Raw genomic sequence first — 16,680 nt, forward strand, 5'->3', positions numbered from 1 at the left:
AAAACAACAGGACAAAATTTTTCAGAGCATACTTCAGTGATTAGAGACTCTGTAACTTCTATTATTTTTTTTTCAACGTTTATTTACTTTTGGGACAGAGAGAGACAGAGCATGAATGGGGGAGGGGCAGAGAGAAAGGGAGACACAGAATCAGAAACAGGCTCCAGGCTCTGAGCCATCAGCCCAGAGCCTGATGCGGGGCTCGAACTCACGGAGTGCGAGATCGTGACTTGGCTGAAGTCGGACGCTTAACTGACTGCGCCACCCAGGCGCCCCTGTAACTCCTATTATTGAAAGACTTTTTAGGTATTGCCATCTGCATAGTAAGTTAAAAAGACATTAGTGAGCTACCATTACCATTCAAAACTATCCTTACATCTGAATATAGACTTTAAGGGAAAAAAAAAAAAAGAAAAGAGAATAAAAGAAAAGAAAAGAAAAGAAAAGAATGGGGAACTACAGGTAAAATAAAAATGAATTAATTTTGAAAGGAATCAAAACTAATAAGTTAATGTAACTGCTTAATATATTCACCAATGTATAACCTAGGTAACATAAATGTCAAATGAGGTCCAGATATGACATGATTTTTAGTCAAATGTAATGCATTATGTTTTCAGATTATATTCGTGGATGCCAACTACACAAGGAAGTAATAGCTAGAGTGAACAAAAGTAAAGTTACGTTGAGTAAGCTTTATTTTCCCACATCACTTCAAAGACTTGAGAAAAATGAAGCTCACCACCAACATGGATGAACTATATATACAACAAAAACATCTGATGAACATAAGGAAAGGAACTATGATTTCTGAGAAAGGTAAATGTGTTTTAACTTTAATACTAATAAATTACTAATAAATTTATTAAGAGCTTTAATGTGACAATTTTTACAATTATCATGCATATGAAAATAAAAATGGAGCAAATATTTTTCACTGAGGAGAAATCCTATTTTTGTCCACATTCTATATTCCCACTTTCTTAGATATTTTTGAGAGTAAAACAAGATTTAGCAGGAGCTACTCATTTTTAAGCCCCTGTTTGTATCACGAAATGGAAAAGAAACTCAACCGAAAATCCAAAGATAAGTTTTCCAAATTTTATTTACTTAGAATAAATATTATAGTGTAATATATATTATATCCTAACTCAAATATTAAGGTTAATTTTGAAATTCAGTTTTTAGTTAGCTTGAATTATTAGTTGAAAACTAGCAATTAATAGTTATCTTTGTGAAGGTTTCTTTTAATATTAATCCTCATACATTTTATTTTTATTTGAACACTTCAGTTACCTTGGGCATATTTAACAATTCTAATAGTGGCTCTGGAAAATCTAATAAGGCTCCTTCTCTATGCTACTAGCCTTGCTCATGTAACCTCATCTCCATCTTCTTGAGCTTGAAAAGCAGTATTTTCCATTTTATGTACAAGAGAAAATGATGGAGAGACACTTTAAAATAAAAAAGTACCTTCTCTTTCATTATTTTTGTACTGTTCCCAAAACAAATGGAACAGATTATCTTGCCTTTCATGAGGGTGTGGGTAGTTTCATAATTTACCTATAATTATGATTGAAAACAGTAAGTTTGCATAAACCTTTTATCAGCTGTCTTAATGTCCTTTGAATTTTAGTTGTGCCTATTATAATCATATTTTGAAAATATGACTTTCGGTCATCCAAATGATAATTTTTAAAAATATGTCTTGGGGGACCTGGGTGGCTCAGTTGGTTGAGTGCCTGGCTCTTGATTTCGGCTCAGCTCATGATCTCACGGTTCTTGGGATCAAGACCCATCCTGAGCTCTGCAATGATGGGGGGTGGGGGGGTCTGCTTGGGATTTTCTCCCTCTCTCCCTGCCCTTATCCCACTTAAGCTCTTTCTCTCTCAAAATAAATAAATAAACTTAAAAAAATAAAAAATGAAAATATGTCTTAAGAAGGCTGAATGTCATCACAACATTGTGTTGCATCACGTTGGCTAAGAAATAACTCTAGCTCTCCCAATTATAGATACATCCTATTAAACAAGTAACTTGAGTTTTCTAAGTCCCAGTTTTTTAATTTGTAAAGTGGGGATGAAACTTATCTTGCAAGGTTTTTTTGAAAGAGTCAGATAATAAATGTAAGTTATCATAATGCATGACCTGTTAAATACTAAAATGTTACTCACCTTCTCTTCTGGTAGCCAAAATCTACATAGCTGTGTTGGTTATGCATCATTTTGAATTAGTAATTAGAAATTAAATAAAAGTATATATATTCATTTCAACAAAGCAATATATCATCTTTTGCAAAAAAGGAAAAGCTACCATCTTGATGTGAATATTTTAAATTTTTTATGTTTTTATTTTATTTTTTGAGAGGGACAATATGTGAGCAGGGGAAGGGCAGAGAGAGGGAGACACAAAACCTGAATCAGGCTCCAGGTTCTGAGCTGTAGGCACAGAGCCTGATGTGGGGCTCAAACTCACAGACTGTGATATCATGACCTGAGCTGAAGTCAGACAGTCAGACGCTAAACCGATTGAGCCACCCAGGCACCCCTTGATGTGAATACTCTAAAAGCCAGCAAATCTAAGACTCAGATGATGCCTTGTTGACTGTGAAATTACACCTACTACCCTCCTAGGGTTCATCCTTAACTTTCTTAACTTTAAAGTTACCCCAATTAATACAGCTCTCTAAAAATTTTTTTGTTAAAAAAATAAATCCAATGGAAAATAAAGTAGTAGGAAACTTAGGAATAAAGTTGAAAGGAGACAAAAGACTGAGAGGAAACAATGAAATCAATCCTAATTAACATTTTGTTTGCTTTTCCCTGAGAAAAATTACCTAGATAATAGCTACTTGTTTTGGTGTGAGAAGAAATGTGTGGGGTTTTTTGTTGTTGTTTCTATACTTGGATTTTAATTCTCTTTTGATATAAAACTATGGAACACTCTGATAATCTATACCATGTTAGTAAGTATAAGAGAAAACAGGTTAAACAGTATTTATAGACTGTACCAATAAACCCTACAACAAGGATTAAATGTGTTTAAAAAGTTGGTATTAATTCATAACCTGCAACTGTCAAGTGTGTATGAATTAAAGGTTAAAAGTCCACATTTTAAATAGTCTTCTCAATTATAAACCCAGATTTTCTGTAGGCTTCACAAGCCAGATCAACAGCTAGAATATGTAAGAGTCAAGGAATAAATAATATACATATATATTTATACACATATATATATTATATGTGTATGTATGACATATACATATAAAATACATATATATCAGGGCACATGGGTGTCTCAGTTGATTAGGTGTCTGACTTCAGTTCACGTCATGATCTCGTGGTCTGTGGGTTTGAACCTTGCATTGGACTCTGCTGACAGCTGGGAGCCTGGAGCCTGGAGATTCTGTGTCTCCCTCTCTCTCTGCCCCTCCCCCACTCACACTCTGTCTCTCTCTTTCAAAAATAAATAAATATGAAAACACACACACATATATCAGTTATATTACCTAATAAAGCCATATTCTGTTAAAACACCTATGGACTTACTTCAAAAATTTAATCAAATATATCACTGTGTTTTCCAATGTTGATAAAGTGATTCAGGTTTTTCACTTTCACAGATTCCAGACTGAGCTGCCAGATGCTGAAATTCTCCTTATGGGTTAAAAGTTTATTTCACATCTAAATGTTTCCTGTTTAATGGTACATATTTGCTGAAAGTTGGTTGAGCACATAACATCTTAGGAGTTGGAAGAGTTTGGTTTGCACAGGCTACAACATCTAATCTGTTATGTGTGGTCGCTCATTAACTTATCTTTAATAACTACCAACACCAGAATCTTTCTTTTTTACAACTTTTATCAATAAAGTAACTAATCTATAGTTATCATGCTATAAATTTATTTGGTCAGCATTGAATTGCACCATTTTGTTATTTCTTTTCCAGAAAGCTTTGGTGGAGGAACTATTGAGATCTGATATTCTAGTTTCACTGAATCTCCCTCAAAAACCTTTTTGCTTTGTTGTCTAAAGGTGAAAATTGGTGCTCTTCTCTGTTCTTTTGCAAGGACGCTCACCAGCACAGTAAATGTGACTTCTCCTGTTCAGCTCAAGGCAGCACATGCAAAAACCCTGCATCTGAAGCTCTCATCACTTCAAAGATGAATGAATGATAACACTTCTAACACATCATCATTTTGTGAAAATCATCTGATTAAACTGGTCTTCCATTTATACAGAATGACATATTAGGAGCTGATGGTCCACTCTCTACAAAGTTCATGCTGCAGAATCTTCCAATTCAGTCAACATGTTCTCTCACACTGGAATAAAATATGGTGGGTAAGATTTCTTCTGGATTGAATCCTGATCATTCACGTATCCCTTTGAAAATGATCTACTTCTTACCTGTGACATTGGAACTTATAGTCGTGTGTGTTTGAAATTGTGCTATCATTTTGAGCTTGAAACACAGCAACTACATTCTGTGATTCTAGTAATCTGCAATCTATCTTCTCATATGTTAGCCATTGACTTCCATTATGAAGAACGCTGTCTTTACATTTCAGCTTTCTCTCCAAATCTTGACTCAAAGCTTTTCTTTTGATCCTGGTATTTCATTGTTGGGAGTTCTTGATATGGTCCTAGAATTTGCAGTTTGGGATGGCTTAGCATTTACAGGTTGGCCACTGTAGGGTTGTTGATAGTTGGAGTCCACAGTGGAAAGGATTTACTGCTGCTGTAATCAGACTGTGGTGGCAATATGGAGCCCAGGAAGCTGGCTGTGGACTGGTAATAGGTGGCTATAACCCTTTGGCTCTGGTTGGAACCAGAAAGTTGTTGAAGAGATGAAGAGAAAGCAGAGGTGGACGTGGTGGTGTGAGAATTCACTGTTGAAGAGGCAGAACGTCTTTGCTCTGTGCATGGGTTAAGCTAGATAATAGAAGATTATTTGGTCTGGCTAGAAGATCTAGAAGCTTCAACAAAATGTGTTTTTATATGCATTACCTTTCCTGCAAATTCTAATATTAATTAAACAAAATTGAAGCAAAAATCATTTTAAAAACAACAAAGATGGTCTTTAAGATAAGACTTGAAGTCAAGTGTTTGACAGGGCTTATTATTAAAATATAATTTAAAATAATAACTTGAGTGTAGAGAAGTATGCATTAAATTCCATAAATTCTTTGTTTTACAGACTATAATTTGGGAGTGATAATAGTTTCCATTTTATTTGAGTTTGTAAATATTGTGATGGATGTTTTAATTTATAAATGCCCAAGGCCTCCTTGAAATATATTTATTTTAAAACTGTTCCAATTATTTATTTTGTCATATGCTCATAGGTGAAAACAGATCAGTAATATGAAGAAGAGATCAGTTGTCAGAAGAGGTTAATTTAAACCAAAAGTTTTCTGTTTATAAGTCTGTTTTTTAAAAAAAAAAGTTTTACCTGTTCTGTGTGTGTGTGTGTGTGTGTGTGTGTGTGTGTGTGTGTGTATGATGTAGTGAGGAAAAAATCATGAGTTTTGGAAACAGAAGCCTGATTAGACCAAATTGAAAAACCTAACTGGATGCCCTTAGGCATGTTAAGCTTTTCAGACTTTGGTTTCATTTTCAAAATGCTAGAATATATACCTACCAGTGTTATTACCCATATGAATGGCTCTGGCCAACCATACCATGTTGTGATTCTCAGGGTCCTGTGGCACATAGATATTTACAGTGTTTTCCATAGACTGTTCACTGTCACCTGGCTTTGTCCTCAGTACGTATCTTGCTAAAGAGTCTACCATTACAATTTGGCCTCAAGACTTTTTAAGAAGGAAATTAACTTTTATTGAATGTTCATTTACTACAAATTATTCTAAGTGCATGTATACACATTATCTTATTAATGTATGTGTATATTACCATGAAGTATTTATTTTTAATTTCCATTTTTAACAAACAAAGCAAGCCTAAGAATAACATACACACATTGGTACTTAGGAAAGTTAGGGGACTTCATCTGATATTTGCATCATCTTGAACTGAATACCAACTCTTTGCCAGTTTTATAATGCATATAGTTTTTCATTTATCCATAACCATAACCAGACATATGTGATTCTTACTCATATTTCACAAATGAGAAAATTGGGCACTAAAGAGCTTATATAACTTATTACCAAAAATAATATTTCAGTGGCAGAACAGAGGTTTAACCCCAGGATCATCTGACACAAGACTTTTAGCTCCTAACAGCTAGTTTATTAGTATCTCTGAAAGTGGAAAGGGTTACAGTTTAAGTGTGATTAGGGATATCCAAGTACAAGCCATCAAGATAAAAATGCAGCTCCTGTACAATCTTTATTTTTTAAATATTTTTTTAGTTTATTTACTTATTTTGAGAGAGAGAGAGAGAGAGAGAGAGAGCAGGCATGAGCAGGGGAGGGACAGAGAGAGAATCCCAAACAGGCTCCAATGCTGTCAGCACAAGCCTGACGTGGAGCTTGAACTCACAACCCACGAGATCATGACCTGAGCCAAAACTAATAGTCGATGCTTAACTGAGCAACCCAGACAGCTCTCTTTTCCAATTTTAAAACAAATGAATATCTCTGATATATGCAGGAACTTAGAATTTTGATTCCTATTGCATTGAAGTATAATAAGTCATGACTAATATAATATTTATATTCTGTTATTATATAGATTCAGACTTAGCCAAAGATATTTTTCTAGAAGAATCTAAACTTTAATTCTAATTTTCATTTATGTACTGAGGATTAAATTTAAAAAAAACACCTTAAACCAGCACATTGATGTTATGAGTCTTACTTTTGTCATTCCGTATTTCTTTGCCCTTTATTAATTCCTTATTCAGAGTGTAAGTTTTATTATCATTCTTGTCAAAAATAATTTTTACTTAAGTTTTTAATTCCAGTTAGTTAGCATGCAGTGTTGTATTAGTTTTTCAGGTGTACGATATAGTAATTCTACAGTTCCATATATTACCCTGTGCTCATCATGACAAGTGCATTCCTTAATCCCCATCACCTATTTCTCCATCCCCCACAGCCCTCCCCTCTGTTAACCATCACATTGTTTTCTATAATTGAGTCAAAAATAATTTGGGGGCACCTGGGTGGCTCAGTCGGTGAAGTGTCCTACTTTGGCTCAGGTCATTATCTCAAGGTCTGTGGGTTCGAGCCCCACGATGAGCTCTATGCTAACAGATCAGAGCCTGAAGCCTGCTTCAGATTCTGTATCTCCCTCTCATTCTCTCTCTCTCTGCCCTTCCCCCACTCATGCTCTGTCTCTCAAAAATAAACATTAAAAAATTTTTAAAAATAAAGTAAAATAATTTTAAAATTTCACCATGGGCTCTATTATGCACATACATATGTAGATGGTTATGGTAATCAGGAATATTTCAAAGTGTGAAAAAAGAAAATGCCTATCTAAGTCCATTTATATTGAAATTTTAATAATATGTTGCTATTACAGCTGACATTCAAAGGAGTATTAGAGTGTCAATATATATTTTTTCATTTATCTATTTAAATATCCATCTAACTATAAACACGCATTTATAGGCACATGCATACACACATGCATATTTGTGTGTGCGGATATGTATTTGCATATGCATATGTATGTATACACATACACACATAAATATAGCCGAGAGAGAGATGACAGATATTAATTTAGCTTTAACAATAATTAATACCTAGAGTAGTAGATTTTATAAATTCTACAAAGGGAATAATGTTATCCTTACCTACAAGGTATTATAATGGAGATAGAAAGATAAGAAAACCATTTCTATCAACAAATACTTAAAACATATGAGATATCAAGAATTTCTAAGTGAATTCAAATGAAGGTAAAAATTAAATGTAATTAAAAAAGACATTTTCAACTCAATGAGTCTTATGCAGGGAAGACCTTAACTGTATAGAATACATCTAAAAGTATGAAGTAAATTTGATAATAATACAGATGTGAGAAACTACATGAAAACACAGAATAATCTGCATTTTTAAAGAGATTCTCAGGGTATCAACTTGTGGGGCTCAGAAAGGACACACTTAGAAATATGTATATTGTAGATCTGGATGTCAAAAAAAGTTAAATTGATGTAAGTGTAGAACTGCTTAACAGTGGTCTAAGGTTCTTGGAATGAATCTGACTTAGGAGTCAAAGAAGATTATTTAGGCTGAACCAGAGGTGACATTGGAAAATGTATGGGAAGACTGAAAGAGCAATATATACACATCCTTCCACTGATGCCTACTTTTGTTTGTAGGTTTCATTATCATTCACTTCATTATGAAGAGAACTATTGCACCAATAAAATATATTTCCCAATGTGGTACAGTAGATTGAAAAACTGGCCACAATCTTTCAGTCTTCCTTATGTTCACACCCTTTCAATGTAACTTGGCATTTCTTTGCATTAAAGAGTGAAGTTTCTTTTTCTATTTCTTGAACGTAGGCTGGCTGTGTGACTCAGTTGGCCAATATAGTGTAAGTGACAACATGCCAATTCTGAGGACAGGGTCTCAGGAGTCCAGAATCAACGTCTACTCTCTCTTGGAATCCTGCCCAATTGTCATGTAAACACGTTCCAGCTGGTGTGCTGAAGTACAAGACCATGGGGAAGCAGAGACACTCTTCCAGCTGCAGTCATTCCACAGAACCACTTCCAAGCCAACGGCACTGTTGAGCTCAGATGTATGACTGAGCCATTGAAACAAGAATTGCCCAGATAAGGCCAACCCAATTGCCAAAACACAGAATCATGAGTTAAATAAATGGTCATTATTTAAACCTTTAGTATTTCAAGTGGTACGTTATGCAGCAAAAGCTAACTGATACATGGTCAATATCCTTCTGGTGGGGAGTATGGTTAAATTAGTTTATCATGCAGGGAATCTATATGCATTCCTAACCTGTATGAAAAGCTTTCGCTGACATTTTACTTACCTTAAGATAAACTTCTTTTTCACCAAATTGTATTAACAAGTCAGAGGTGTCAGTCTTACTTCTTTAGGTTCTAACTTAAAATGAGTATTTATTGTAATTTTACTCTCTACTGAGTTCTGGCTTTCTGTTCCTGCCATATGAATACTAGGTGGCTTTGCTGATTGTCCAGTCCACTTTTGGAATAATCACACAAAACTGACTCTGGTTTTAAGTCATTTTACATTAGGCTGCCACACAATTGTCTAAAATACCAAAGAGAAGAAAGTGATTCTCCTGCATACAACATCTTGTACATTTTAGTTAGCCTTTGTGTTAACTTCAGATGGAGAAGCTTTGTAGCATTTCACATAGACTCTGTGTATATGTGTGTATGTGTGCATCAAAGAATGAATGGTAATAGAAAGCAAATTGCTTTTCTTACGGTCCAATGTTAATTAAAACCAAATGTCCCTTCCACAATGTAGCTAATGTACTTTAATTATTCTGTCTTGTGCAGTTGTGACAAAAGGGAACACGCAATTATTAAAGGGAAAAAATACACATTGTACCAATAATTGTCCACACTGTGAAATAGTATTGCTTTTCCCCTGTGAGGAACTTGAATACTTGCCAAATAATCCTCTCTACACCATTTAAATAATGTACATTGTTCTTTCACAATAATTTACCTTTTTATTGGGTTTAAGCAAAACGTGTTTATTGCCATTTACTTTTCTTCCACAGTTTTAAACAATGCAAGGCCACAAGAAGTTTTTAATTTTTTTTTTCTGGCATAAATTTTAAACATAAGAAATGAATGTTATTTTACATAACAAAGAAGTTTGGCAGCAATCATAATGACCTTAATGCTAACCTTTTCTATTTAAACATGGGAAAATCTATTCCCCTGAGAGTAATTTTTTTCTGCTATTGAATTAAGCTAAGAATAGCTACAAAGGGCGCCTGGGTGGCGCAGTCGGTTAAGCGTCCGACTTCAGCCAGGTCACGATCTCGCAGTCTGTGAGTTCGAGCCCCGCGTCAGGCTCTGGGCTGATGGCTCAGAGTCTGGAGCCTGTTTCCGATTCTGTGTCTCCCTCTCTCTCTGCCCCTCCCCCGTTCATGCTCTGTCTCTGTCCCAAAAATAAATAAACGTTGAAAAAAAAAAAAAAAGAATAGCTACAAAGATGGTAGATGAAAAGTGGTGGACAGATAAAAGGTAACAGGTATAAAGTGGGTAGGCCACAAAATAATCTTTCCTATGCTGTTCAATATTAGGAAACAGAAATGGAATCTATTAAAATTTTCATATATTTGAATTCTTTCTCTGTCTCCCACTCTATTAAGCTCTCTGTTTTTTAAATTATTTATTCCACCAAAGAACACTCTCTTTCTTTTTTTAAATTTTTTTAAATGTTTATTTATTTTTTAGAGAGACAGAGTGTGACTGGGAGAGGGGCACAGAGAGAAGGAGACACAGAATCTGAAGCAGGCTCCAGGCTCTGAGCTGTCAGCAGAGCCCCATCCCAGACAGAGCCCCACCCAGGGCAGGGCTCAAACTCGAGTGAGATCATGACCTGAGCCAAAGTCAGATGCTTAACTGAATGTACCACCAAAGTGCCCCACACTCTCTTTCTAAATGAGATTGATAAACATTTGAGCAACTTACTCAAATGCTCATGTATCAGAAAAAGAAACTGTAAATATAACAGTGTCAAGAAGGACAACTACCCTCTCCCAGAGACTTTTGTTCTCTCCCCAAAGGAGGAAGTTGATTTTTCCCAAAACGATGATAAAAAAAAGGATAAGTGAAAGGAGGAAATGAAGCAGAGGCCAATTTTCAGACCAATTTTGATGGTAGTTGTTCTGTAGCTCTGTTCCATAGATCATTTTTCAGTATTCTGACAGTGAGGTGTCAGCTCTGGCAGGGACTTTTTGATTCTGACATTAGTTCCTGTGTTGGCTTCAGGGGGAGTGGCACCCTAGTGAATCACTTCATTGCTGTGGGAATCATTCTTATACCCTGAGTTAGAATCTGGTTTTGGCCTTCAGCATTTCCAACAATATTATAATCACTTGATTCCCTGTTTTGAACTGCTTTATGTTAAAATACCTAGAGAGTTTTCTGTCTTTTGGATTAAACTTTGATTGATACAGTTTCAAAATATTTTTGATAAGGCAATGAATTTGTCCAATAAATTAGGATTTCAGATGAAAATGATTGAGAAACAGATTGGTTCAGATTATAGGGATTCTTTAACACCTTGATAAGAAATTAGAATTCATTCTAAAATTCAGGACAAGCCATGAGAGGGGTCTTTCAGCAGAGAAGCAGCATGATCAATATGTATTTTACAAAAATAATTCTGGAACCTGTATGGAGTAAGTGGAAGAATGCTAGACAGAAGCAAATGGTTTAACCTGATGGAAATAGTTGGAGCTAGCATAAATCACAGCATGGAATAACTGATAATTCTCTGAGATAATACTCCTTTTGTAAAGAATAGGCATAAGATGTTTTCAGTAATGTTAAAAAAATAGTAACCAAGAAGAACCCATTTTATTTATTTTTTCATATTATAGCCAACAGCTTTCATTTTGTTCAACACTTTATCATTGTCACAAGCTTTCCAGTTAACCCATGAACATGGTAGTATGTAAATGAATAGATATGGAATACATGTATCAAGTATCCTTTCTCTGCCTGGAAGTTCCCAGCAAATACATCCATTCTTAAAGCTCAAATATACCAGTTATTTTAATTAAACTGATGGAACATTGGCAGAATCAAAACAATTTGAATATTTGCCAGTACTAAAGCCAAGTGCCCGTCCCTGTATAAGAACTTAGTACACATTAGTTCTCTTACTCTCCATTATACCTACAACACTGAAAACACCCTAATATTCCAAGACAAAACTAGGCATGTTCTTAGACTAGAAGGTGCCCCTAAGTTTAGACATTTTGTCAGTGAAATACCCAAGCAACTGTATAACCAGTGAACAAACTGAAATAAGCATCATTTGAGAAGGTAAATATCTCCTTGTGCTTCAGGAAAAGGAAAAAAAAAAAAAAACATCCAATTATGTGGCCAGAGGAGGGAACAAAACTTTCTGAGCAATATAGCACTCAAGATGAGCATTGAAACAAAAACGGAAGAGTTGAGTCTATGAAAACAGTATCAAGAAAAGCAAAAACCAGTATGAGAAAAGAAGGATATAAGGATAAGCGAGGCTGGGTCTATATTGTGGAGGGAAGTGAATGGCTGGCTGAGAAATCAGTATTTAATTAATGCACTATAGAAAAACTTTAAAGGATTTTGAATGGAGAATTAATCAATTAAATAATTTACAAAACAATAACAAAAATAACAATAAACAAAATCCCCAAAACCTCTGGTGTCTACATGTCATTTTCAGATGGAATTCCTCAGAAAGATAAATTTAATTTTGCTTGAGGAGGTTTGGCCTATATGAAGGTTTGCCAGAATTTTTTTTTTTTTTTGCCAACATTTGCAAAGTTGGATATGTCATAATTGTCAACCACCAACTTCTGGCTTATTTATTTATTTTTCTAGGAAGCAACTTTATTCATGTTGGCGCTACTCAGTTGGGTTCGTACCCAAAGAACTGAGCCCCAAACACCACGTGCCATAGTTTTAATTTTTTAAATCAAAAGATATATAAACACATAGCATGACTGGCACTACTCAGCGATTGTAGTGGGTTTAGAGATGAAGCCTTACTTGGTATAAGTTTTTGAGGCAATAGAATCACCAGCTGTGGCCTCTGCCCTGTGTTTACACTTTCCATCAGAACATTTCACTTATCCATGGTTGGTATATCTGAGAGATATGAAATCTCATTTATGGAACTTGGTATATTATATCTCCAGTCCTAGAATACAATCTACCCCATATAAATCTACTAAATACCTTAAACAGCCCAATATATTTGCACATCATAGGATTTTCAGTACGATTATCCATATAAATTAATTGCTTATTTCAGGACTATTTTCGTGGGCAATTGCCCTTGTTAACAATAAGTGGGAACAAATACGGATAAAAGTGATATAAGTATAAAGGCCAAACTTTACATTTGATTATGCCTTCATATTTATTACTTTAAAGAAAGTTTAAATATATTTCCTGTATAACCAAAGTGGAGGGAAAATACTCTAATTTAAAAATCACATATTCACAGAATGCTAATTTATTACATTCATCAGTTATAATAAAATGTGTCTACGTGTTTAGCTTTGTTATTTCATATTTAAATATTGCATGAATATTTTATCACTACAGTGAAAAGTTTTGCATTAAAATGATTACTTTTTTATTACAACACATAATAATTTAGCTAAATGAGTGTCTCTGTATGAAGGCACTTGATTAGGCATACATGGGTCCTTGATGACAAGAAAATTCGGGAGGTTTTTGGAAGTTTGGAGATACCTAGCTGAGACATTTAGAATACTACAGTTTTGACACTGTTGGGGTTATGTGATTGCTTTCTGACTAACTAGAAGGTAAAGTCAAGGGAAAGGCAGAAATGAAAAAGGACACAGCTGGGAATGATATTCCTGCTGACTGCAAAATCAATTTCTGGCACCTGAAGGAAGCAAAGGAGAAGCGATTTCCATATCTCAGAAAGGTGCTCTGTCAACCAGAAGCTCAAGCAAACACAGGTAAAATAAAAGTAAATATTTTCAGATTTTGTAACTTTCAAGTTATAATTTGGTATGTTTGCACCAATTGTTTACAAAGCCACTGAGTCAGGCCCACAAACTTAAGATTAATTATTTGCTCACCAAAATAATTTCATAAAATAAGCCAAGTCTTTAGCCACTAAACAAAGAATAATATAGTGTTAAAATAACGCCGTTGCTAAGTGTGCATGCACAGTGTGTAGAATTATGGTTTTCTGGTGTTAGTTTAACATTATTTTTATCCAGGCTACTTACCAGGAATATGTCATTAATAACCTCTGATGGCCCTCACTTGGACACACACACATACACCAGGAAGAGTGGGATATATGAAAGAAATAGCATCCAAATGAAAATTCCAGGTTATTAACATATAGGCTAAACCCACACTATGATATAGGGTCTGGTGAGGGCTGTGATTGATATATATATCATAGTTAAATGGAAATCCTTACTTCCACTGTTTCTCAGACATTCTCTTTATTTTCTCTATCTTCCTCCTAACAAGAATCAAAGTAAGAGGGCAATGACATTATCAAATATGTATAGTCAACTTCAGCATAACAACCTCACCACATGGAAGTGGATGGTACACAAAAGTAGTGGAAAACAAAAAAGAATGGATAAAGCACAATGGCATGAACACAGTTCAATCTCATCTTTTGAAATGTAACTCTAGGAGCACCTGAGTGGCTCAGTCGATTAAATGTCCAACTCTTGATTTCCGTTTAGGTCCTGATCTCAGGGTCTTAAGATTGAGCCCTGCGTCAGGGGTCAGGCCGAGCTGGGTACTGAGCCTGCTTAAGATTCTCTCTCTCCCTCTCCATCTGTCCCTCCTTCAGTTGCATGTGTGCATGCACGCACTCTTTAGCTCTCTCAAAATATAAATAAATAAATATAAAAAGTATAACTCTTATCATTGCCTTGGACTGAGGCAATTTTATTAGCAGCTTCTCTTCTCTATAGGAAGGGCTAGTGGGTAGAGGGAGGAAGGAAGGAGAAACACTATTCTATGCCTCCCTTTTTCCCCTCTTCCCTCATACATCATGTTTCTGTTCATTTTACACGTTCTGTTTATGTCTTGATTGATACAATCAACTTCTTAGAACAATCAGTATGCCAACTATTTATATCCAGGTTTATAGATTTAAAATATACTCTCTGAGAGTATACTGTTTCTAAAGAAAAAAGAAAAAAAAGCATTTCAGAAAAAGGTTAGAGAATAGAGATAAAGAATTTTAGCATTTGCCATCTCGTTTTGAGATGCCGTTCTGGACTTTAGGAATTTCAAATTATTCCTGTGATTCACAGACAAAGCCAAGTTCAGTGAGGCAGTATTCTTCATTAAGAAACATTTAACTCAGTAATGGTCTGGGCCAACTGGAGAATGAAGAAAAGCAATTTAAAAGAGCACAGGATCTGTTTTAAGAATAATCACTTGTTCACCACATAAAATGAATAATTTAGATGGCCGTTAGCCACAATTATTATAGGTGGGCAAAGGCAAATAGAAAATTCTATAATTTCATGGATGTTAATTGCATTTTGGTTGAGGAAGAAAAATTCATGCACTTGCTGAATTGAACTATAATATTAAAATGAAACAACTATTTGGTTGCTTGTGAACTCATCAGGGTTTTAAATTGCATATTGATCTTTTTTCTATTTTTAAATGTATTATTATTAAACATTATATAAACATACCAAGCATATGTTTCAACAGTTAACAAGTCATGGTCAATATTGTTTTATCTGAATCCGCACATAATTTCTCCCATCACCCCGCCCACATTACTTTTATAAATATTTGCACATCCTATCATTTAATCTGTTTATTTTTTTATTGATTCATTTTCATGCTGTTATTATGCCCATTCTGAGTTCTTCACATTGTTTCCCCAAATGACTGAAGCAAAGGAAGTGAGCCACATCTACCAACATATACCACCATTCTGCTTTTCTTTGATGAGCACAGTATTAGGGCTATAACAGTGGATGATTGCTGAAATAATGGTATTTCAGATTTCCTCATCCTTATAATCATTATTTCCATATATAATTTACAAAAGGGCTCAAGAAATGCTTGTTGAATGAGTGCAGAGAATCCATATTTTTTTTTAACGTTTTATTTATTTTTGAGACAGAGACAGAGCATGAACGGGGGAGGGGCAGAGAGAGAGGGAGACACAGAATTGGAAGCAGGCTCCAGGCTCTGAGCCATCAGCCCAGAGCCTGACGTGGGGCTCGAACTCATGGACCGCGAGATCGTGACCTGAGCTGAAGTCGGACGCCTAACCGACTGAGCCACCCAGGCGCCCCGAGAATCCATATTTTTATGACCACTCTCATCAATTCATGTCAATGTTACCTGTAAGCAAACATTCCTAATACAAAAGCTATAACAATACCCATCTCCTATTATCAGGATAAGATGTGATGGTGTTTCTAGAGCACTTAGCACAAGTCCTGGCTGTGATATACTATTAAATATTTGAACTTAATATTTATTTTTTATTAGTTTTTGTTTATTATTTTTTGTTTGTTTATTTTGAGAAAGAGTGCATGCTCGTGAGCAGGGGAGGGGAAGAGAGAGAGGAGATAGAGAATCCCACACAGGGCTCGATATCACAACCCCTGGGATCATGACCTGAGCCAAAATCATGAGTTGTCTACTTAACTGGCTGAGGCACCCAGGCGGCCCTGTTTTTATTTATCATTGAAAGTGATTTTGTAATAGCAACCACAAAGGAATGAGGATCTCTAAACCTCTCTGGAGCCGACTTGCCTTCCTGATCATTCATGTTAAGAAAACTCTTCAAAACCTTAAAGGCACTTTGGAGCTTGGATTTAGTTCTATACTCACTGTGATCAAAAACAGCCTTTTATCAACAAGACTTAAACCACAGTGACAGAACTATTGTTTTATTTTCTTAGTGGAGGATCTCCAAATATCCTGTATCTATACAATGCAGATATTCTAACTGTGATGATCATAAATAGGTATGGCTCTCTTCCC

General features: G+C 35.2%; 1 pseudogene; it reads right to left on the reverse strand.

Annotated features, from left to right (window-relative positions):
• Positions 1-3,570: 3,570 nt before the first annotated feature.
• On the reverse strand, positions 3,571-5,006 carry LOC106982280 (myotilin-like; annotated as a pseudogene).
• Between the last annotated feature and the right edge of the window lie 11,674 nt (positions 5,007-16,680).

The sequence above is a fragment of the Acinonyx jubatus genome, chromosome A1, assembly GCF_027475565.1.
Source record: "Acinonyx jubatus isolate Ajub_Pintada_27869175 chromosome A1, VMU_Ajub_asm_v1.0, whole genome shotgun sequence".
In the NCBI taxonomy this organism is placed as follows: Eukaryota; Metazoa; Chordata; class Mammalia; order Carnivora; family Felidae; genus Acinonyx; species Acinonyx jubatus.